Source organism: Rattus rattus, chromosome 4, assembly GCF_011064425.1.
Source record: "Rattus rattus isolate New Zealand chromosome 4, Rrattus_CSIRO_v1, whole genome shotgun sequence".
Classification (NCBI taxonomy): domain Eukaryota; kingdom Metazoa; phylum Chordata; class Mammalia; order Rodentia; family Muridae; genus Rattus; species Rattus rattus.
In genome coordinates this window covers 85,230,754-85,255,790 of record NC_046157.1, presented here as the reverse complement: position 1 = coordinate 85,255,790, position 25,037 = coordinate 85,230,754, and the positions used below count along the sequence as shown (strand labels likewise).

Here is a 25,037-nt window from a genome sequence, read left to right as displayed (position 1 = left end):
TCCCTTCCAGCTCTAGGATTGATTGACATCTGGTCTATGTCATTAATTCCAAGGCAGGAGGAGAAACAAGGGCCTTGGGGTGTGGAGGGTCCCATCCCTCACTAGTGCCTTCCCAGCATCCCCAGGCCCACTTGCAGAAGGTGGACAGCAAATCAGCTGCCTCCCACACCAGAAGCAAACACTTTCAAGCTGACAGGCTAAAACTGCATGCAGCAGGGCACTTTGCGGTCTGCTTCTTGTAAACCCCTCCTTCCTTGACTGGCCTCTCGCTCACCCGTCCCGTCCCCCTAAATGAAATTCTGACAAGCTCGAGTTTTAGGAGGTGGAAATAAAGTAGTGACGGTGGCAGACACAGGAGCAGATGAGAGTAGCCGCCTCCCTAGGCTGTGTTTATGGGCTGCCTCAAACAAGACCCCAAGCAGAGGCCACAGGTGGTCCTCTGCAGCCCTCTTGCCTCACAGCATCTAGGTGAAGTTGAGGGGCCTGCCTAATACACACAGGCAGGGCCCTTCCATGTGCATTAAGTTCAATACCCAGGGCACGTGAAGAAAGCCAGAATAGCCCGAGTAATTTAAAACGGAAAGAAGTCACACTTACAAACGTCAACATTTACCCTTCCAAGAAGCACAGACTTTACACACAGATAGACACGTTGATTTTTTTTTCTTTTTCGTTTTTAAGGCTTCTAACGTGTATTTATTTTCCCTTAAAACTATGTTTTAAAAATAATTAACATTCCATATGGTTTCACTTATTTTGATGCAGAAATCTCATTAAAAGTCTTTATGGGGGGACCCTGCTAGTAAACGCCGATATGGCTTTGTATTTCTTCCTGCCACACACACCTCTGTTTTCGCAGCTACATTCTGCTGGTGTTTTGGTTACTCAGCGGAATATGCCAAGATCGGTGCAGTTTTGGTGTTGAGAATGTTAGCTAACAGAAACTGGCTGTCATCTTTCAATGAATGAGCTCTGGTTGGGTTCATTTATCTTAGTGGAAACAATGGGACAAGTGTCTACTGGGGTTAAAGCTTAAGTGACCGTTGGTCACTTCCAGTCATTTGACACAGTGATGCGTTCAGGAGCGAGTGAAGTAGACTTGAAAGGGATTAGAAGAGACTCTCGGTAACCCATGAACATTAGCTTTTTCTGGAATTTGCTCAGTCATTTTTATGATAATGAGCATTCCTTCTGAAGTGGACCCGCAATGTATTTGGGCACGAAGAAATAATAAGAAATTGTCATGTATGGTGGGCAGGTGGGAGGGATCCTAATAGTTTATTTATAGCCATTGTTTCAGAGGGACGAAAGGCAGCTACGCTTTCTCTCTCTGAATGGTTCTTCATATGAACCTGTAGTCTGGCTGGACAAGGGCTGCAGTGTTTTAGACCTCCCTTTTGGGTGTTTTTGACAATGACACTGTACCTTTCTGATACAGCCACAAACATTTTGTTAAAAAAAAGTTGAAAAAAAAAAGATACTGACTTGACTATGGAAAATGTCAATTCGACTTGCTAAAAAAAAAAAAAAAAATGCCCATAAGACAAAAATACGAGGGAGAGGTCTAGAAGTTCTTGTACCCCATCTAATTTGTATATGCAAATACACCTCCATCTAATTTGTATATGCAAATTCGCCCCAACCTCACCCCTACACACACCCTGCTCCAATGACAGGCCTGTACTCTCAGGGCAACCCGCAGCCATCCTAAAGCTCCCAGCTACTGAATAAATAAATAAAGCCACTCTCTTTGCCGTTGCCCACGGATGATCTCGTCTGTGTACAAGGTACATTAAACTGCACTGAAAAAACGGAAACTTCCCGGAAACTGAAGCTCCTACCATAGACACGAGATCTTCTGCTTCTAACGGTTTTAAAATTAACCTGTTATGGGGAGGATATGACCTGTCTCCCAGGACTAAGAAGATGACGGTAGCACTATGGCATCTTTGAGGCCAACTTCGACTACTTAGAGAGCTCCAGGATAGTTGGGGCTGAGGGCTGAGATCTCTATCTCAAAACAAAATCGAAGTTTCAAAATGGCATCTCACCATGCCCGGGGGCTGGCGGGAGTTAGCAAAACCACAAGATGACAATAGTTTGACTCAACTTGGGGACGGAGTGACACACTGTACAGTAAACTTGAAAACCATGACAAGGAGGGGACTGTGGCCCTTGGATGGATTTTTGGATAAATTAAAAATGACTCCCACAAAACTTTGTACTTATCACAGTTTCTGCTGTGTCCTGCGATCTCCCAAGTTAGCCATGGACCGTCTTCAGCCAGTCAAACACTGATGGGAAAGCCTAATGGATTGTCATCTAACCTACACCTGACAATTAGGGAAGCTGAAGCCCAGGGGAGAGCCATTTATGCACTAAACATCCCCACACAGTGAAGGAGGCAGAGCCAGTGTACAGCTGCCCTTTTGGTTTCTGAGAGAGGACAGACAGTCCACACTATCCTTACCCTCGAGGAATCTGGCTGAACTCACCACCTCCCCCTTCCCATTCTTCTCACTACACTTGTCTAAATGGAAATTACTTAAGTAGACTCTTGGTATCTCAGTGTCACCCCAGTGATAATTACTGGTTTGGGGGAGCCCTCCTAATGCTCTACTTTGGCGACATTGTTGATCTAATCTGATTAACAATTAGCAACCAGTTTCAGTTGCTCAGGGTGCAAGAAGGATGGGGTCAGGGTCAAGGGATCGAGGTCGAGAGCTCAGTCCCTCTGGACGGCTTCCTACAGATGCTTCATTCCAAAGCTGCTGTCCCCACTGGCAGCCAGGGCTGGGCAGGTTGCAAACAAATGGAGCTGCCATAAGGAAGAGCTGAAAGAGCCTTGCTCAAGAAAGCAGCAGAGGTGGCCGCCGCCCCTCAAGCGCTGAGGCATACTAGGAAGAATACATTAAGAAAATGCCCGAGAGGCCCAAATAAAAACAAAAGCAATGTTAAAAGTAAGAACACTGCCTCTCTCTGTAAGGTCGGTAAGAGGAAAGTGGCCAGGCAGACTCTCTACCTAGCCAGGTTTCTGGGAGTCTTCAGAGAAGGGGAAAGTGTGTGAACCCAGACAAGGAGGGGGGTACCAGAGAGCCTCTGGATTTGGCTCTTCAAGCCTCTAATCCTTACCACGGGTCTTTCATTCACTGCTACTTACCCTGCCCCACAATTAAAGACAGCTGTTGAAGGCACAGATCTCTCATCAGAGCTGGTTAAAGGGAAAAATCAGACTTTCTTTTTCAATAAAAAATTATTTACTCCTCTCTCTCTCTCTCTCTCTCTCTCTCTCTCTCTCTCTCTCTGTGTGTGTGTGTGTGTGTGTGTGTGTGTGTGTGTGTACTCTATACATGCGTGGATACCCATGAAGACTGAAAGAAGCCATTTTTAAAGTACAATACAAGGGACCGAACCTACCATCTCAGACATGCTAGACAAGTACAGAGCTCCAGCCCAGTGCTAATACTCTGCACTTCTAAGCTCTACCTCTAAGACACATTTATCATTTAGGATACCGTCGCTAAACAGCTGTTGCTTGAAAACAGGCAAGGAGGTCTTTATAATAAAAGGAACCTGGAATTTAAGGAGGATGGAGGAAGCTATTTGTCAGTAAGGGGCACCGGCTAGGAAACTGGTCACGTTAGCTTCCCCACTAAATATTTAGTAGAAACGACACGACCTAGCTGAAGGAGGTAGGGACAGAAGAAAGGCAAGGGGCTCGAATCTAACTGAACCCACGTTGGCACACTCAGAGCCCATCCTTGCGTGTAAGGACATGGCCGAGCAGTACCAAAGGCCAGCAGATGTGGCAGCGAGGTATTAACGTCAGCGCTAAGTGAGGGCTGGTTACAGGGCAGGAGCTTTCGCTTCGACAAATCTCAAAGAAAGCGCATGAACTTTTTTTATTGGCTGGAGACATCCTTCCTGAGAACACAGACCACACAAGACCTAGGGGGCGCACGGGGGGAGGGGGGGCTGTCTTCTGGTAGTGCGCAGCCTTCTTCCGCTTCAACGCTTTGGCTGCCTCATCCCAACTGCCTGCTTACATAACAACTTCCTATTTCAGCCCTTCCAACAGCACTCACTTCCTACGCCACTCTTCTGAGCCCTTGCTCTGGACTCCACGGACTCATTAGCTGTTTCTTGGTCTGCTCTCTCCAACTAGAGTCAGCTTTGGGCAGCAGAACATTTATTTTCCTCTCACATCCCTCCCAGAACCTGATACAACTGTAAGAGCTTCGAATGAGAAAAATATGTGGGCAGTTGGAGGAAAAACAAGTCAGTGAAGGAACGTAAGCATCGACATCTCAGTGACAGGGCCAGCGAGGTCCCAACACAGTGAAGGGACAGGCATCAGAAGAGCTCAGGGAGGGCTGAGGGGATGGCTCAGTGGTTAGTCTCCACTGTAACTCCAGTTCAAGGGCATCAGATACACCCTGGCCTTCAGATCACCTGCATGGATATAATACACACAAACTCAAGGTAGCCATGCAATTTACATATGAAAGGAAGTAATAAATATCTCTCTTTGCAAATGAGCCTCGGTGACTCGAGTGTGTTGTCTCAGGATTCCAGAGGCTGGGGTATACAGAAGATTGTCGTGACATTGGATCCAGAACGGACAACATAGTGAGTTTGAGGCCAGTTTAGGCTGGCTACTTAGGAAGAAAAGGTCTTAACAAAAGATAAAGATTGTGTGTGTGTGTGTGTGTGTGTGTGTGTGTGTGTGTGTGTGTGTGTGTAAAGAAGTGTCAAACAATGTTGACATTAAGTCTAAAATGTAAGTCAAGTACACTGCATAGCTAAAACCTTGCTAGATGCTTTTTTTTTTTTTTTTTAATGGACACAAAGATGTTCTTGGCCCTCATCGAGTCACCTCATCTCAGACTTCAGGTAAAGCACCTATCCAGCAACATTCGCCACTGAGAAACAGATGTCCCTGTTTTATTAGCCTTCTGTCCCTTCCTTCCTGACACCCACTCGACCTAAGAGCCAGTACCCAATAGCTCCATACTGGGAAGGCCCTGGGGGAAACAGGGAAATGGGGAGAATCAGAGTAGACATGTGTGCCCTTCCAGAAAGTGAGCACAGTTGTCCCTGCCCGTGAACCTGGGTCCATCACTGCCCTTAAAGTCATGGAATTTGTTTGGGTCAGTAAGATAATGGGGGTAAAACTTGAATCTCTCTGAATGTCTGCCCTTGTATAAACAGCCAGCATTTCAGAGTCGTTAATCATCATTGATGGAGTTGAGGTATAGCTCAAAGGTACAAGCACTTGCCTAGCTTGTGCAAAGACCCCACGTTCCATAGCTAGGATTGGAGGGGAAAGGAAAGAAAAAGTTAACCAGAATGGAGCATAGATGATTGTGACAGACACAAGAGTCTGAATCCACCAGGGTCAGGGACAATGGGGACTCCAAAGTGTCCTCCTGTCACAGATCCAACATCCTCCCCCCTCCCCCGGCCTGCTGGCTGATAAGACAGAAGGTGATGGTGGGAAGGGCCCAGGATCTGCCTGGATCTGCATTCTGAGGAAGATGCAGTGAGAAAGGGAAATTCTTTCACTCCCATCTCTTCCTTTGTGGGCCCAAGAGGCGGGATTTTAAAACCAGAGCTGACCATCCCTCAGCCAAGTACGGACGGCTCTGATGCCTCTGATGAGAGGGCCGAGTGACTGTGCAGAGAAGGTGCAAAGACGAGCCTCTGTGAGCATGCACAGTGTGAGCATGCACAGTGTGAGCATGCACAGTGTGAGCATGCACAGTGTGAGCATGCACAGTGTGAGCATGCACAGTGTGAGCATGCACAGTGTGAGCATGCACAGTGTGAGCATGCACAGTGTGAGCATGCACAGTGTGAGCATGCACAGTGTTCTACATCCTGTCCTGCTCCTCGGGACAGGCAGGACACAGACTGGGGCGCTCAGGGAAATCTGGCTATGGCTACCCCACCCGGGGTTCCCAGAGCAAGGTGGGCAAGCACCAATTGCAGAACTCAGCGCCCACCTCCCATGGGGTACAAATTTGTACTTTCTTATGCGTACCCGGGATGCTGTGTCTATAAACACTACCACGCCATTTAAATGACAACACCGTCACTGGCATTGTTGTTTTAGATAATAAAATAAATCTATTTAGATAGATATTTTTACTTAGTGATTTTTTTTAAAGAAAAGAACAAATTAACATAGCCATGGTGGAAATCAGTTTGGAGATTTCTTTAGAAAACAAACAAAACAAAACAACTCTAAAAACAGAGGTACCATATGACCCAACTACTTCTCTCTCTCCTCAGTGTATACACAGAGAATTCCGTATCTTACTGCACTTCCTGTTAATTGCCGCCTTACTTACTAGAGCAAAGAACTGGAATTGACCTAGTTGTCCCTCAACGACTGACTGGATAATGGAAATCTGATATATATTAAATATATATTATCACATTTAATATAAATAGAAAAACTACTTAACATATATGGAATGCTATAGATGTGTGTTTTATATATATATATATATATGTATATATATATATGGATACTACTTACACACACATATGTTATGTGTTGTGTATATTATATAATGGAATACTACTTAACTCTAAAAAATGAAATTTAAAATTTGCCAGAAAAATGGATGGAATATATACTATAAAGATCACATGATCTCAAAAAGAAGCTGCATTTTCAGTCTCTCATGAGTGAGATGAAGTCAATAATATGTGTATATATGGAAACAAATGTGCACATGGCTACAGGAAACACGGATACACAGAACAAGATAAATATGAAGGGGACGAGGAAGGCCCAGATGCAGGGCATGGGCATGGGTTATAGGACAGTATAGAAAGCTGACTGTTTTCCTAGTCTAATTCCATCCTGGGCTTGCTTGTGTGTGTGTTTTGTTCTTTGATGGTGGAGAAGTGCATAAAACAGATGCAATAATGAAAGTGTAAAACTCAGTTCACAGCTTTCATTCTGAATGCCAGCTCCAACTGTATAGAAGCTCATAGGTTGTATAGACTGGGTCTGCTTAATTTTGATATGTGATGTTTTTACTTATTTGCAAAGTGTTTTATAATAAAGTTTATTATAAAACGTCATTTTGTTAACTTGGAAAAAGAAAGCATATTAAGAAAATGAACTCTCTCTCTCGTGTGTGTGTGTATGTGTGTGTGTCTGTGTGTGTGTCTGTGTGTTTGTGTGTCTTCTCTCTCACATAGGTATCTCCTGTGTGTCTTCTCTGTCTCTCTGTGTCTCTGTCAGTGTGCGAGTGTGCGTGTGTTTTCTCTCTCTCTCTCTTTCTCTCTCTCTCTCTGTGTCTTCTCTGTCACATGTGTCTCTTCTCTCTCTCTCTCTCTCTCTCTCTCTCTCTCTCTCTGTGCATGTGTGTGTGTGTGTGTGTGTGTGTGTGTGAGTGTGTGTGTGTAGGTGAATATGCATGTTTACAAGTAGAGGCCAGATTGATGTGAGTGTCTTCTTCATCACCCCCCACTTTTTGTTTTGAGTCAGAGTCTCTCTCTAACACACAGCGTATCAGTGTGGCTGTGTCGGTCAGCCAATAAGCTGGAGGTATCCACCTGTTTTTACCTCCCCCAGAGCTGACTTTTACACGGGTGCTCGGGATTTGAACCCTCGCCCTCATGCTTCAAAGGCAGGATTTTTCCAAGTGAATCTTCCCATCCCATCCTTCCTTCAGACACTCTACAATACCTAATGGAAAAGCAAGTGCTTCAGAAATACTGCCAGACAAATGAATATCGATTTGGTCTCCAGAAGACATGACCCAAGAATCAATTTTAGATTGTACATAAAATATTACTCTGCATCTTCGCACTGAGACGTTAAAGGGATTTTATACCAGTTGTCTCCGAATTGACCCCCTTCGTACGAAACATGACTAAGCAGAACAAAACTTGACTTCAGTTCATCACCTAATAATTAGAAAAACACACCTTTAGGGGAACTGCAGAAGACCATGCTGAAGGAAAACATCAGAATGAGAAATAGAGCCAATATTTAAGACAATAAAATGACTAACACACACACACACACACACACACACACACAGAGAGAGAGAGAGAGAGAGAGAGAGAGAGGGAGAGAGAGAGAGCCTCAAATCTCCAGTATAAATATTTGCTTTCAATGTTGTAATACAAAATCAGACAGACCAGAGGATCCTAAGGCTAAGAAAGGTTGTTACGCCAGAGGAATGAGAGGGGGCAAGAGCAGAGGATCCTGGCAATCTCAAGAAAGAGCAATACTCCTTAAACCCACTCTGGTTTTAAGGATATTGCTGGAATAATATACTTCCGCTCTGTGAAAGGAAAAGGGGACAGTAAAAGACGTGTGAGCTTGTGTGTATGTATCCAGGGACCCAGAGCAAGGCAGAAGGAAGGGGCCAAAGGCTGGGAGGGTTGAAGAGAGGAACTGGACGGAGAAGAGGGGGAACAATCTCGCTAGGCCTTGATTAGGAACATTTTAAGGGAAGGGTGGATAGTCTTTGAAACCAGATCCACTGCAGGAAGGAGGCCAGCACCCAGGACACCCTGTCTTTCAGAAGGGGCCACCCACGGTGCCGCGAGTCATATGACTGCTCTGTCACATCCTGAAGCCATTTCCAGCCCATGCACACGTCTGTGCTCCCATTTAGAGAGGATGGGATATATTGGGAGCACACATATGGAAACACTTTCAGAGAATCAGTTTCCATGAAATTCATAATGAGCCAAGTGACTTCAGATGTGGCTGCGTTCCTCCGATTAGCCAGGAAAAAAAAAAAAAAAAAAAAAAAAAGGAGGGGAAAAAGGAGGGAAAAGGGGGCAAATCCACTCTTTCAGACCCTATTTCAGTTTCAGAAAAATTAAAAACCACTAATGAGGTATGGCTACGAAAACATGGAGCCAGGATTAAAACGGGAGAAACTAGGAAAAAACGAGGTAAAGAAATCGAAAGGCAGTAGTCTTCCCCCCTAAAAATAACAGCTTCTATATCGGTAATCTTATCTTGAATCTGGGGCGGCTTTCCTGTGATGGTATCTACCCGGAGCAGCGTAATTAATTTTCTGACATCCTGGCAGAAAGCAGTGAAGTGCGCATGCCCACAGGAGGCAGCACAGGGAGGCGGGGAGCAGGGGCAAGAGGCGGGGAGCAGGGACGGGAGGCGGGGAGCAGGGGCGGGAGCAGAGGCTACAAGAGCAACTGATAGCATATGTGGTCAATTAAGATTATTTTAAAAAATTACAACTAAATGATAAATTGTTCCTAAGAAAATCTTTTTCTTTTTCTTTCTTCCTTTTTTTTTTTTTTAAAGCTAGAATACAGTGAGGGCAGCCTGGTTCTTTCTCATGACTTGAGCTAGTGGTAACTTGGACTGTATTAAAAGTAGAAAATTGGTTGACATCTTACATATTACACACCAAAGCTTAGCTGATAGGAAGCCATGGAACAAAAGGGAAAAAAGCAAGTGGAAAAGCTTCTTACAGAACAGCTAAGTGATATTAGTAGTAGCTTAAAGCATCTTACATTAAAACAGACCAGAAGTTCCCATGTTTTTTTTTTCTTAGATTTGAAAACACTGTCCTGGGGGGTAGCTATGGATGTCAGCGGGCTGGGGAGGCACGGTGAAGGAGTCCTGTGTTTTCATTTGTCCTTTAGGGTGCTGCAGTGGAAAACTCTGAATAGCATTTCTTTCAAGCTTGGTGGCAAGCCCAAAGCCATGGTGCAGGAATGCTCTGACCTGCCATTGCTGGCTGACACAATGGCTGATAGGCTGGGAACCAGATCTGGTGAGTGCTTAACCAAGCAGGCTCGACTTTTCCCCAGTCGTATATGAAGCCTTCTAAGTGATCTAATCTTTACAGCATCCTTCTGAGGGAGCAGAGATTGACTTAAAGGAAGAGAGGCCAACCCAGAAGCTGAGGCAGTGTTACCACAGCTCTGGTCAGCAGGTAGCATGACCTCTGTGACACCTTTGCTACTTACATTGTGTCATAAGTCTTCCACAAAGGAGGCTGTCACCAACTCCACTTTCTGAATGACAAACTCAAAGCTCCAAGAAATGATTCCTTTAAGGTTACCATCGAGCATATGAGTCCACAGTAGCCCAGGACCTGACCCTAGAACTATGTGACTCTACTGCCACCATTTCTGCTAAGGTGTAGAGATTCAGGAACACTCTCAAGTCAACTCGGACAAAGACGGTCCTGACTGACTCAGTGGCAGCTGTGGGGATGGAGCTGAGAGGTGGCATGGGGAACTGGTATCTGTCACCTTTTGCCATAACTGACCCTGCTTTTGAATTTGGATATAGTCAATATCACTGATGTCCCATGCGAGCCGAAATAAATCACATTTTATATTCCTTGGGCTTCCTGGCTCCTAGCACAGGAAAACAGTGAAAGCACACGGCAAACAGCCACCATTTCCTCCTCTTACCTCCCTTACTGATTGATGATCAGGTGCAAGCTAGAAAACCCATGAATGGAGACTCCGAAAGCTGAAGTTTCTGATTTACTGCACACACTCAGTGCAAGGGTCCAACCAGAGTCTTCCGTAAAAGACTCTGCCTTGGGAAAAGATGTGTGTGACACAGGATGCGGAGGCTAAGTTCTAGTGTCCTCTAATACACAGACTGTACTTTTGGGATAGGGTATGACATTTGTCCTATAACATGGCCCCTCCATATCAAAGCCCAAACCCAGCCTCAGACTAGCCCTCCGGGATGGTTTGAATGAGATACCCCCTATTCGTCCCTACCCCCATGTGCCCATCATTCTCAAGCATTGGAATCCCCAGTTGCTGGTGCTTAGCTGGGAGGCTTAGGAGGCATAGCCTGGTGGGAGGAAACGTGTCACTGGGGACAGACTTTGAGGCCTCATACCATTCCCTATTGGCTCTGTTTCCTGTTTGTGGTTTGCGATGTGAGCCCTCAGCTTCCAACTCCAGCTGCCCCTGCCTGCTATCTGCTGTCCCTGACAGCATGGAACACAACCCTTGGGAAGCTTAAGCCCCAAAGAAAAACTTTCTTCTGTAAGTTGCCTTGGTCATGGTGTTTCACCACAGCAATAGAAAAGCAACTGAGACGTCTTCCAACAAACCTCACAGATCCACAAGACAAGCCAGGGGAAGAAGGAGTTGGCTCCAGATGCAGATGACTCCAAGACAGAATCATGCAAACTCTAACCTGTGGTTAGAACCTATGGTTCTCCAAGATAGACTGAGAGCGCTTTGCATGGTGATGAGCCAGTGTAGACCCTAGAGTATGCTGTACAGACCAAACTGCCCAAGACCCCAAACCTAGATCCTAGAAACCATGACCCCATGACTTTCTTGTTCATGTGTGGCTTGTATGCTCCAGGTCAACCTGGACCCCTTCCACTTTCTCTAGTACCCACACTTCCCCACTTCATTTGCCTTGGTCTCCATGCCTTCCACCCTCCCTCGCTTCCTCCATACTGGGATTTGAACCTGGAGCCTTCTGCATGCTAGGCAGGCACTCTTCCACTGAGCTAGCTATTCCTAGCCCTCTTCTACTTTATATTTTGAAATAGGGTCTCCGTCATTCACCCTACAGACCTTCAACTCACTCTGCAGCCTTCCGAGGGAACTGAATGTCATTCTCCTGAGGGATTCCTCTGGGCCTCTGCCTGTTGAGTAGTTAGAATCACAGGCCTATCATGGTGTCCAACTTTACCTTGGTTTTTGGTTCTCCTGCCCTTAAACCCTGCTCTCCTCTTGAAATTGCAAACAGCCTTCAAATCCTGCCTCATAATCCCCTCCTACTGGGAGCTCCCTCCTCCTCTTCATGGACTCTAGCAACCTCATCTGCCATGCTTCCTGGGTCTCCACGTGTCCCTGTATGGGTTTGCAAAGGGACAAAAATTACACTGTCACCTTTACTGACCTAAGTTCTTTTGGAATCAGAACCCTGTCCTGCTTCCTTTGAACACCTCGAAGTCCTTCTGAGAGACATAGATGAAAGATATCACACATTCGAGGGTAAAAGCATGGTACTACAGTTGTCAATTATACACGTGGCAATAAGTGTGTTCCTTCTCACTTGTGCCTATATAAGCAGCTGCCTTTCCTTACCTATGTGGATTTGAGCCCACAGAACTCACCTGAGTTATACCCATACCCACAGATCTCCTGCATTCCCAACCCCCGAGTTTCATAGTGCTGTAACCCGTGCCCTGCCTTGCTCCCTTATTCTATGAACAACACATCCTTTATGCTTGACCCCTGGAGTGGCACTATTAGGAAGTGTGGTCCTGTTGGAGTAGGTGTGTCACTGTGGGAGTAGTCTTTGTCTTAACTGCCTAGAAGCCAGTCTCCTAGCAGCCTTCAGATGAAGATGTAGAACTCTCAGCTCCTCCTGCACCATGCCTGCCTGGATGCTGCCATGCTCCCACCTTGATGATAATGGACTGAACCACTGAACCTGTAAGGCAGCCCCAACTAAACGTTGTCTTTATAAGAGTTGTCTTGGTCATGGTGTCTGTTCACAGCAGTAAAGTCTTAACTAAGACACTCACATTCACCCATTTTTAAACTTTCACTGTTTTTACGAACACCTGGCTTAATGTTCACAAAGTGTTTGTGAGGTAGGCGTGGCAGACAGCAGTAACAGTGAGCCTCGTCAAGAAAGGAAGCTGCCCCCACAACCCAGCTGGTTAGTTATTGGTGAGGCGTGAGTGAACTTGTGTCCCCTTTCCACACTGGGCTCACCTTGCTGGCACGTGCTAGTTCTGTGCAAATAGAATTCCCGACAGGATACCACACAGAATTCCTTTCAAAACAAGTGTCCATGTTAGCTTCCAATTGCTATGACAACCACCATGTGCAAAAGCCACTTGAAGAGGAAAGGGTGTATTTCACCTTAGGGGTTAAACTCCATCACTGAGAGAAGTCAGGGAGGGAACTCAAAGCAAAAGCCCAGGAGGTAGGAAGGGAGGCAGAGGCCAATGGAGGAAGGCTGCTTGCTGTCCTTAGCTCATTAACCTGCTTTCTTCTGCATCCAGGACGGTCTGTTCAGGGTCGCACCACCCACAGTGAGCTGGGACCTTCTAAATTGACCCTCAGTCAATAGTCTCACAGACTCGCCTTACAGGCCAGTCCAATGGAGGCATAGTCTCAGTGGAGGCTTTTATTCCCAGAGGTCTCTAGTCTTTGTCAAGCTGATGAAAAGTTAACCAGGACATCAGGGAACCACTCAACCAGGCACGGTAGCACATCTTGGTAGCCCCAATGCTCAGGCACCTGAGGCAAGAGGATAGCAAACTGGAGGCCAGTGGGCTATTTAACTAGACACCTTAAACAATGAAAGAAGACAAAACCCAAGAATGGTCGGCTAATTTGTATCCATGAGAGCTGGTATGCTTTCTCACGTGGCTGCTGAGATCCAATATCGGCAGAAAGCTAAGTCTCACCTTCCTTCTACTTAACTGAGACGCTGAAAGGATTCCTTTCTCTCTGTTGCTAAGACTTAGTCTAAAAGCAGGGACAGGCGGCTCAGCTCTGGACGACTGCGAGACAAAGCTGCTTATGTAACTTCGGAAGCTAAGTGTGGTGCTACTGCAACTCGTTCCTCCTCCTCCGACGGTCTCAAAAGTTTTTCCACTCAAGCCCTGCACACGGAATTAACTCAAAACTTCTGCAAGAAAAACGTCCCTTTTAGAGTTTGATTTGGCATCCATTTCAAAGAACTGTTTGTATATTTTAGAATATGGAGACTTTTCCTTTGATTGAAACCTCTCTTTTAACAATGGACAAGAGACGATTTCCCCCTCTGAATGACTTAAACAAAAACAAACACATCCTAGTTACACAGACCCTTGTTCTCAGAGAGGCACTTTTTTTTTTTTTAAATGAGAAATCAAGCCCTAGAGATTGTTAAGAATTTGGCAAAAGCCTCCAAAGAGCAAAACTCAAATAGTGAAATTCTCCTTTTTGTAGGAGATAAATAAATACTAGCCCCAAGTGGGACTCCTTTCACTTTCTCTTTACTCCATAACATTCCACAGTCTGCCACACACACACACACTCACACACACTCACACACACTCACACACACACACACACACACACACACACACACACACACACACACACACACACACACACACACACACACACACACACACACACACACACACACACACACACACACACACACACACACACACACACACACACACACACACACACACACACACACACACACACACACACACAAACACACACACACACACACACAAACACACCCACACACACACACACACACACACACACACACACACACACACACACACACACACACACACACACACACACACACACACACACACACACACACACACACACACACACACACACACACACACACACACACACACACACACACACACACACACACACACACTCACACTCACACACACACACACACTCATACACACACACTCACACACACCTCCAGAGGACTTCATTCAGCATTTAACTTTGGTGCTATAGCAATAAGCTCACCAGCAATAGACCATTTTCAGCATCAGTTTGTGGCTGCCCTGACGACCCCTTGGCTTTGAGACATGGAGCCCTCTGTTGCCCAAGGACAAACAGACTTACACCCAACTGTATATTAAGGTGCTACTTGTTTTAATGAGGGAGGAAGAGTGCCTGCTGTATTCCTGAGGGACTGTGGGACAAGGGGCTAGCGGAGAGTATGCTAGTGTAGCCCTTCAAATGATGGGCAGTCTCGGTCTGCTAAGATCAAGACCCAAGTTTTATTTTTCCTCAGAGTCAGAATATAGAGCCTGCACTAGATATGGACCCAGATGTTTCCAGAGGGAAGACGCTGCCAAGCCACAGGGCAAAAAATATGTTCCTGGGGCTAGCAAGATGGCTCAGTGGTTGCCACATAAGCGTGAGGACCTGGTTAAATGAACTGCTATGGGCATGTACAGACCTATAGTTCCAGTGCTCTGGGGCAGCGGAGACAAGAGGATCCCTGAGGTTTGTTGACTGCCAGCTACCCTAGCTCTAGGTTTAGTGGGAGGCTCTTCCTCAAAAGGAACAAGGCAGAGGGTGACAGAGCAGGACACCCAGTGTTCTCTTTTGGCCCCTGCAAGTGCACATATTCACACGTGTGTGCACGTAGACTGCATGCACATGTTATGTCTTCACATAAGGATGAGAGAAGGCAGGAAGCAAGAAGAAGGATGGGTTGACTCTAGGTGAGGTCTCTCTCTTCATCAGTTACCTTGGCTGTGTTCAGTAAGGGGAAGAAGGCCCAGGACAGAATGTAGACTCTGGTCCTAGTCCTGTCTAAGCAAAGGACCGGAATGATGGAGTCCCTGCCCCTCCTGGCCACACAGATTCCTCAGTAAAAAAAAAAAAAAAAACAGGTGGGGATTCACTCTACTATACATTAGACGACTACGAGACTCTCCAAGAAACTACTAGCAATTCCACCAAATACACTGTGCTTGTCAAGAACTGTCCTCATTTACTAAAAAATAGTGTTACCATCTCAGATGAGGTAATCAATTAGCAACAGAAAAACGCCCAGGCTTTCTTGCTACAAAATAGTGTCTAATTATTAGCTAACTGTGTAACACAGGCCAAAAGAAAATGGGGACCAAGGGTTGGCAAGATGGGTCTGTGGGTAGAGGCGTTTGCTACCGACAAGCCTAATGGCCTGAGTTTCATCCCCAGGCCCCACATTGTGGGAAGAGAGAACATAGTTCCAGAAGTTGTCCAACCGTCCTCTACTTCTTTTCTAAGAAAACCTTTAATAGTTAAATGTATCGTGTGAATAAGTTCTGTGGTAGCGACGTTGCCGGCCATTCCTTCCTGTTATCCTATCTTCTTTAAGCAGATAGTCTTGATTAGAACAGCTTTAAACTCAGTAATTTGTGTCAATGGTTTCAATTCCCACAGGTGTGTGTGTGTGTGTGTGTGTGTGTGTGTGTGTGTGTGTGTATAATGTTATGCATAATTTCAGCAGCAGCTTTAAGTTTTTTCACCCCACACAGACTTCAAGGTTTCAGATTTCATTTATACGTCTATGCGAAACTGAAAGATAGACTATTTCTACCACCGTTTCCGGCTAAAGATGGAGTGGGGTTGGCCTGTCTATGGGGCCCTTGGACCCGTTTCTGGTGAGACCTTGGCTGCTTTCCAAGCACTGCTGGTGTAATCCAGGTGTGGCCTGGAAAGAAGGAGGGATGTCAAGTTCTTCTAAGGTGATGTCCACAGAACCGTGGTCAGTAGTGTCGCTCCGTGGCTGGGAGATGTCTCTGCCATTGAACCTTTCACCTCAAGAACACGGGGATCTGACATTCAGCATCCCTGTGAAAAACCAGGTGCAGTGGTATGTGCTTGTAATCCTAGCAATGGCAAGATGGGAAACAGAAACCTGAGGATCCCCAAAGCTTACCGGCCAGCTCCCACAGAAGAGCTTGTGTGGCAAAGTTCCAGGCCAATGAGAGATTCTATGTTAACCAAAAGGTAAAAGGGGACACAAGAGCATGCATGTGTATACATATAGCAAACACACACACACACACACACACACACACACACACACACACACACAGAGAGAGAGAGAGAGAGAGAGAGAGAGAGAGAGAGAGAGAGAGAGAGAGAGAGATGATTTAAGGTCTGAAATAGAAACTCCTATGAGAAAAGAATAGTAGGACAACATGCGTTTGAAAATTAAGACGTGTTGTATCTTACTCTCCAGCTCTGGTCCTCTCCGCCCATGGGTCTCTTACCATCTGACAAAAACGGCTCTTTTCATAGTTTACTTTTACTCAGTGGTGTGCATACCCGCTCATCAGAATGTGTGCATGTAAACGTCTGTGGGTGTTTTAAGAGGCCATAATAAAGCATTGGATCACCCTTGGAGCTGAAGCTACAGGTATTTGTCAGCTGCCGATGGATCCACATACTAAGAACCAAACCAGGGTCTTCAGCAAGAAGGGCAGAAACTCTTAACTGCTGAGCCATCTCTCAGGCCGCAGAGTTGTTATAATGTGTACACAGACTGGTTTCTTTCTTTCTTTCTTTCTTTCTTTTTTCTTCTTGCCACCATTTCCCCCAAATACAGCAAAACAATTGTTTACACAGCACTGACATTCTACAACACAGTACAAGCCATCTGAGAACTGCTTACACAGGAACACGTGAGCAGGCCACACACAAACAGGACAGCGCTTTATATAAAGATATAAGCACATGTCTTCACAGAGGGTTCTAGAACAAACCTCTCTTGGATACTAGGGACCAAACGTGCTATGTTTTTCTATGCAGTGTATGCTACTTGGTTGCTATGATGTTTTTTCCTATTCTTCTCTACATGTGATTAGCGTGTTTATCTCTAAGGTCGACATGATTGAAAAAGCTATCATTTCTGATGGTCTGGGTGTCTTGGGTCTTTTAAATGCTCTAAGTCTATAGAGTTCCCGAATTCCAGTAGAAAAATGCCCCCTACTTCCTGGAATTCTCGGACTCACTCTCCAGGCTCTGCTGTTGGTATCCCTGATCTCTGTCCCTCCTGAATGGACCAGCTGCAGGGAACATCCTCAGAAGACAGCAGCTTGAGAGGCTGCCAGAAAGTGCTCGACGGTGAGTTCTGCAGGACTCTCGGCCTCTTCAAGAGCAGCCATTTGAGCCTGTAATCAAGATCTGCATCCACCCATCTCTCCTTCCTTTCCCTGTCTTCCTCAAGCCTGGGAAATCTGCCTGCCTAGCTAGCTCTCACTCCACCTGCCTTTTCTCACTGTGGGTATAGGCATGTGCCTGGCTTTGTGCGTGGGTTCCGAGAATCCGAACCACTCTGTGTATGAGTTATGTGTTTTGAAGCCTATTCTATTTGTCTGCTTCCCTTCTGGGTAATTGTTCTCAACACGAACGGCTCCAAGTTGGGTTCCTCTGGTACAGTTTTATCTGACCTGTTAGAAATCCCTTAGGAAGATTTTCTTTTCCCTAAAACTTTAGCCCTGCATCCTGTACCATGCAATTTGAACTTTAATCTTATTTTAAAAATGTGAGTAGGAAGACTTAGACACTGGGGTTCACTTTGAAGAAACCAAAATGTAGCAAAAGATACACCGCTGTTTACAAACGTGTAAACTCCTCCTGGCTGACTCATGTGGGAGAAAACTCCCCTCTTTCCAATAGATCACCCAGGCTCTGCATTCTGCTGTTTGCTTTGGGTGACTCTTATCTGCTACCTGTTACTCTGGTCTGCCTCTTCTTTTCACTGATTTTTTTAAACTGTAGTCCTCTTTCATTGTCTTGCATGGTTAATTCTGTCAGCCTAACAGGCTCTGCAGTCACCAAGGCACAAACCTGTGTGCACATTTGTGAGAGTTTCCGGTTGGCTTGAGATGGAGAGCCCTGCCCTAACAGTGCGTTGGGGGAGGGGGCAGGATTCCTTTTGCTGGGGTTCTAGAGGAGGAAGGGAGCTGCGCACTCCGTTCATCCCTCTGGTCCCTGACTGCAGAAGCCGTGCCATTGCTGCCTCTGGCTCCTCCCATCATACCTTCTGCTAAGGTGGATAAAATCCTTCAGAGCCGTGAGCTAAAGTCAACCCTTCCTTAAGGGGCTTCCTTCAAATGTTTTGACAAAGCACGGGGAAAGCAAAGCAAAGAGAGAGGGAGAGAGGGAGGAAGGAGGGAGGGAGGGAGAGAGAGGGAGAGAGAGAGAGAGAGAGAGAGAGAGAGAGAGAGAGAGAGAGAGAGAGAGAGAGAAAGGTCAGAGGACAGTCTGTGGGAGTCAATTCTTTCCTTTCACTATATAGGGACCTGGGAATCAAATGCAGATTGTTGCACGCTGGGTCGAAAGTACCTCAGCCATTAATCCATTTTGCTACCATGAGGAAAATCTCTTTGCAGCCCAAAGAAGCTGAGGAGGGAGTAGAAGCAATGCCATCAGCCCTGCCACCAACCTAAACCTTTCTCCTTTCATTTTAGCTTGTAGTTGTATGATCCTGCCTACAACAAGGTCCCAGCTCTTCTGAGGTCAAGGCCTTTCTACTGAGGACTCATTCCCAACTTTTGAGTCCTCTGTCTTCCACTCATGCCATGCAGAGGCTCACCCCACTGTGACTTTTCTCAAATGGATGATGCCAGCTTCCGAGCCTGAATTCACTACTAGCTGAGAACCCACGGTTCTCTTCACTTCGTGGGCATCGTGGTCTACTCCCAGCACACCTGTCTAGTGAGCATTTGCGGATCAAGCTTGGTCATACCTGTGTGCTGACCTTAAAGCAGTCAATGGAACTGGATGCAAATCTATGAAAGTTCTGAAAACATACAACCTGCATTTTAGAAGGAAGAGAACACGCACAACCATTTCCACCCCAGAATGCATCTCGTCTATTGCTTTTTGTGGCACTGAAATCTAGCTTTGCCACTGCTCTGGCCTAAAATGAGTTTGAGTGTCCTCACAGCTATGGAATCCAGACTTTTACTAACACAGGCTAGAGTCACCTGGAGAGAAGGAACCTCAGCTGAGCCACTGCCTCCATTGGATTAACCCATTTGCAAGTCTGTGGGTCATTGTCTTTGCTAATGAGTGGTGTGGGAGGACCAGCCCACTTCGGGCGGTGTCATTCCCTAGGCTGATGGCCCTAAGATATCCCAATCCCTAGGCTGATGGCCCTAAGATATCTAAGAAAGCAGGCTGAGCAAGCCATGGGAAACAAGCCAGTAAGCAGCATCCCTCCATAGGTTCTGCTTCAGTTCCTGCCCTGGTTTCCCTCACTGATGAACTGTTACCTGGAGGTGTAAACTGAAATAAACACTGTCCCCCACAAGTTGTTTTTTGGTCATGGCTCTCGCTACAGCAGCAGAAAGCAAACTCATGTCATGAATACTTGCAGATCTGACTATTCCAACCACAGTAAGTTACAAACGTATTGGCTCAGGCATATTAAAGCACAGTTGGAACTGTGTTGTTTTGCTTTATTAAGGAAAGTCGGCGGATTCCACGTCGTTGGAACATATAGGTACTTACTTCTAGAATATGAAATTCAGGTAAATGGCAACAGCCATTCATTGCTCCTGGGACCCCACCTCTAGAGGCATTAACTAGTCTCAATAACCCTCAGCACATTGAGCCCCTAGGCTTACAGCACTGTCTATCGGGCAGGCTGAAGGCTGAAGGCGAGGGCGTCCCATGGGCATCTATGCAAGCAAGCAGGGAGTGCAAGTAGGAATTACAGAGAGACAGAAAAGGATTACGGAGCCTGGTTTGAGGCCTAGGGGAGCTTTCAATCTCTCCAGAGTTACAGAGAGATAGCAGAGGATTAAATGCCTAGTCCCTGGGCCTGCAGGAGCTCTCCATCTAGCTAAGGAAAGGCAAGATTTCATACATTCCTGTTAGATATTAAAAAATCATTATAAAAATTGTTATGAAGCCAAACTAATACAGGCAACGTCTTAAGTTACAAATATAAATCATTGAATCAATTCACAATAAAAGGATGATCTCTTATTAAGAAAAAAATATCTTTTATTTTAATTCCCTAAAGGCATTAGCTTTAAGTTGGTTACAAGTATAAGTTAAAAGAGCAGGAGAGGTGCAGGAGGTCCCTGCTCACTAAGACGCCAAGCATCCGTGGCTTCTGCTGGCCTTTCCTGGGCTACATCACAACATGACCGTGAGCTATGTCCTGGATGGCCATGTTCTGTCTCCTAGACGAGAAGGGTGCTATCTCTCTAATGCTGAGACTCTGTTCTCTATGTCTGCCATTCCTTGCCTGCCTCAACACATTTCAAGTACATGGGAGCCACTTACTGAGTTGACAGAGTAACTGAGGGAAGATATCCAACCCAAGAAGGGATGTAAAGAGCTAACGACGCAGGGTGTCAGCCTAACTTTCAGGCACTCTTAGTAGGTGCACAACACCTGATCTAAACAAATGACCACAGCAGCCGGTAAGCACAGAGGCTGAGGATAAAGAATTTGACTCTGAGTACCAGGCATGAAGATGGACAACAGTAGCACACCCCAGGGGCCACTAACTGGGACCAGGGGGTGACCTGAAACCTTACGTGAAAAACCTCAGGAAAATTTGGCGCCAGGAAGAGTGAGGTTTCATGAGACATGACAGTTTGTCAAGGAGAGATCGTTTGCTCCGTTCTGGAAGAACAGCTTCTCGTTCCGTTTACCACTGAGTTCATGTAACGTCCATCATTTTCTCAGAAAGGCCCCTGACACTTTATTGCCTGATGGCTGTAATTAATGTCAGACTCAAAATTAGAAATCAAAAATTCTATTTGATCCTTCGGTTTCAAGTTGGACCTAGAGTATGTTTTGGCATGATTACTAACTGTTAGCAGAAAGTTCTGGAAACAGATGTAGTCTTGATATGTGCTCTAAATATGAAACACATTGCAAAAGGAGCTCAAGATAAAAATATATACTGCTTATGCACACTTTGGCCGTGTCATTTCCTGTCCTTATCAACAAGAAAAGTCTCTCTAGTTTTGTCCTTTTGTTGTTCCAGGTGAACAAAACTTCCCCCCTTGTTTAATTAAGCACATTAATTAATTCATGTGTGTGTCTGTACTTTCCCCCAGCCCCAAACATATACGATGGCATAAATGTGGAGTTCAAAGGGCAACTTGCAGGAGTCAGTTCTCCCTTATGTCATCTAAGGCCCTTGGCTTATCAGGTTTGCTAACAATCTCCATTACTCTCTGAACTATCACACCAGCCCTTCTTGTCTCTCTTCCTAATTGTCTTAGTTTGTTTTCTCTATCTTCCTTCTTGCACATCTCTGTTTCCTTGTACTATACTAAGCACCAACCACATGTTAGGCTACAATATCGTAGGCTACGAGGATCCAAGAATATGTAAGACATAGCCGTGGTCCTTGAAAAGCTCGCCTCTGAGTGAAGAGAAAGTTGTGTGTAATGTAACAGCAGAGTTGACTGAAAACAGCCACACAGCTTCCCTGTTAAGTTTTCTAAAAGCAGCAGAGATGGACCACTGTTTCTTCAGAAGCTGGTAAGCATATATATCATCCCAGAAAGATATGGACACTGGAGAGGCATGGACAGAGTTCAGAGACGGTACAACAGCTGTGTAGAGAAGAGAACATTTGCCAAGAGGAAAGTGCTGGTGGGAGATGAGAGGCCTTTGGGGAAGCCATGGGGCCCTGCACACCAGCTCTGAGAGCCCTGGCAGAGAGCAGAAAGGAGCGGAACACCAGGCCTCTGTGAGAGAAAGGGAATGAACAACTTTACCTAGGAGCAGCAAACACAGGCAATAAGCACACGCAGGCCATGATTTTTAACTAAGTCTGTTCTGTGTCTGCATCCATAAACAATCACCAAAAGCACTCTGTCTGTGGGCCAAATTAAGAAGAGGGCGCGCGCATGTGTGTGTGTGTGTGTGTGTGTGTGTGTGTGTGTGTGTGTGTGTGTGTAAAGGTTTTCTAACAAAAGATGTCATGAACAGAATCTACAGCAAAAGAAGATCAGAAGGTGCAGAAAGAATATTTATGTTTTTAAAAAATATATAACATTCTTCTACCATATATATTTTTAATCCCAATTATTTCAAATAGTTCAAATCATAGAAAGAGTTAGGAACGGTCTTCCCAAAGTAAGATAAAACTGCTATGAAGCATAAATATTAATTTAAAATCATATATATGTGATATATACACATATGTGACATATATATATTATATATATATCCCTGGAAAATTCTGAGACAAACGAATAAGTGATTTTTGAGTCACTTTGTTCCATGGAGCCATTGAGGCACAATAAGCCAAGGGATGCATCTGAGAACGGTAGAAAGACTCCTAGTGACAAACTAAAATCAAGTTTTCCTCAGCTAAACTGTTCCCATGCTCTTCCTGAATCCCAGCAGCCACTGTGCCCCGAGAAAATCGGGACATCTGTTGAGAGGGTCACATACTCCTGTGAGAGCAGGCTTCATCAAACCACAGAGAAGAACTGTGTGACCACATGACAAGGTGCCTGTTGTCTCTGCATAAGCATGGCCTCTTTCTTTAACGGTTCTTCGTCCTCTGTGCGGGTGGTTGCGTAAGTGTCCAAGGTAAATTCCACCCCAACCCTGCCCTGGCAACAATTGGTTAGATCTATGTATTTTAAAAAAAAAAAAAAAAATCAGTCAAGCCACACACACAGGTTACACTCTGAGCTGGGGTACCCAAGGCTAACTATGAATAACTGTAATTAGTCATGCAGCCAGGCTTAGTCAGCCTTACGGCCTGCGCCAGCATTCTCCGATGGACAGGGTAGGATTGGAAACCGTGTCTTTGTTCCCAGCACTGGAGTGAATTGAGGTTCAAGTGGGATTAAAACGCCATCTGCTCTTGTCGGAAGACAGGCTAGTTCTAGGGAAAGCAAGATGAACTCTGACCTACAAATTTGAAAACGCTCAGATCAATCACCATTGATATGAGGAGAGGAATATGGGACATGCCATTGTTAACACATGGGACTTGCCTTTGTTTAGGGTCCATTAAATTTAATAACTTCCCCCTTTATGGCTTTAAACCGAGACCCTCTTCAAAATAAGAGCAGCTCTCACAGAACGTAATTGCTTGCCCGTGGCTGCTGTGGCAGAGGTGTGTTTACCAAACTGGCTCTTAATGTAGAAGTGGGTTCACAGGAAAAAGTGGAGGCTCTCTGGTGTTTTATTACGGTTGTTTTAACTTTCTGGTTTATTAGTATTAATTGCTAGAGTTTTCTTTTCCTTTTCTCCAAGAGGGAGGCATTGTTCCCTCTTGGACGTGGAGAAATAAATCCTCCCATGGATGGGACACACTACTGGAACTACTGATTTTAAGATCTGGACTCAGAAAACTTGACAGGGACTGGATCATAAGGAGTGCCTCTTAAGTGAGCCCCATCAGAAGCCACTGGGGTTTACATTGTATTGGCTGCTCCTCCTGACACATCTCAAATGATCACACGGCCCCCCAACTCCCCACTGTCAATTTCTATATCTTGTGGTATTGATACAATAATTGTCAGTGACTTTTTTTTTTTTAGAACTGGGCTAATGCCTGCTCTGCTGAGTTTGGGAAATGGAGTGCCGCAACTGAGAACCCTCAGGATGGAAAGTTCCTCAACAGCCTTGTGAAGCCAAGTGCAATTGCTTCTGATGCTAAGATATGTAAAGAAGAGATTCAAGACTATTTGCTTACATGGGGAAAAAGGAAAAGAAATTAACAAAGGCATAAATGCCATGAAAAAGTCCTTGGTGTAACTCCTGGTGGCCTCTCCCAAAGTAACCAAAGCAGAAACATCTAAGATTCTTCCCTGTGTGTCCAGCGTGTGTCATTAATGGGACCTCCAGAGAGGGCAGGAGGCCACGTGAAAGAGGCCACCACAGGGATGTGTCTGCACCTATACCTTCCACCTCCAGATCACAGAAGAGGTGGTCAGGGAGGAGGGAGGGAGGGAGAGAGAGAGGGAAAAGAGCCAAATGAAGTAGGTAGGACCCATAGATTCCAAGGTAGGAGAAGAAAGTCTCCCCATTGGACTCTAATGTGGAGAACCAGGCAGTAAGGAATCTCTTCTCTTTCAGTGGCAGGATTAGCACATGAAACGCAGTTTGAAGGTCAATAATTATCTACAGAGTATCCTGTAATGACCTCCAGAAAACTAACCGTAATCACTGTGAAACTATACAAGTGCCTTGCACACACCCAGCAGCACGCGTGACAGACAGCACTTTACAATGGTAAAGCCCGCTACAGCTTGGCCCGTGTACAGCCTTCTGGTCTCTCCATTGTCACAACCTGTTTCTTTAAGGAAGCACCTAGAAATCACGGTACCAACCTCTGTAGTATATCACAAGGTGAGGCGAGGTCACTTTAAAGCCACCTGGGATCAGGATGTTCCCCACACTTAGTTTATTCTAGAAGGTCTTACTTATTGTAATATAGGTAGTGGGGTAAGAAGAAGCCCAGGATGTCCAGGGCTGCTTCTGCACTGTGATGTCACCAGGCTGGTGTCTGATACACTGAACTTGACTTTTATAATTGAACT

The 25,037-nt window shown here is 45.5% G+C and overlaps 1 protein-coding gene across 2 annotated transcripts in view; it reads right to left on the bottom strand.

Moving 5' to 3' along the window:
• Runx2 (RUNX family transcription factor 2) overlaps positions 1-25,037 on the bottom strand; it is a 126,877-nt gene that overhangs the window by 2,784 nt on the left and 99,056 nt on the right. The window lies entirely within an intron of this gene.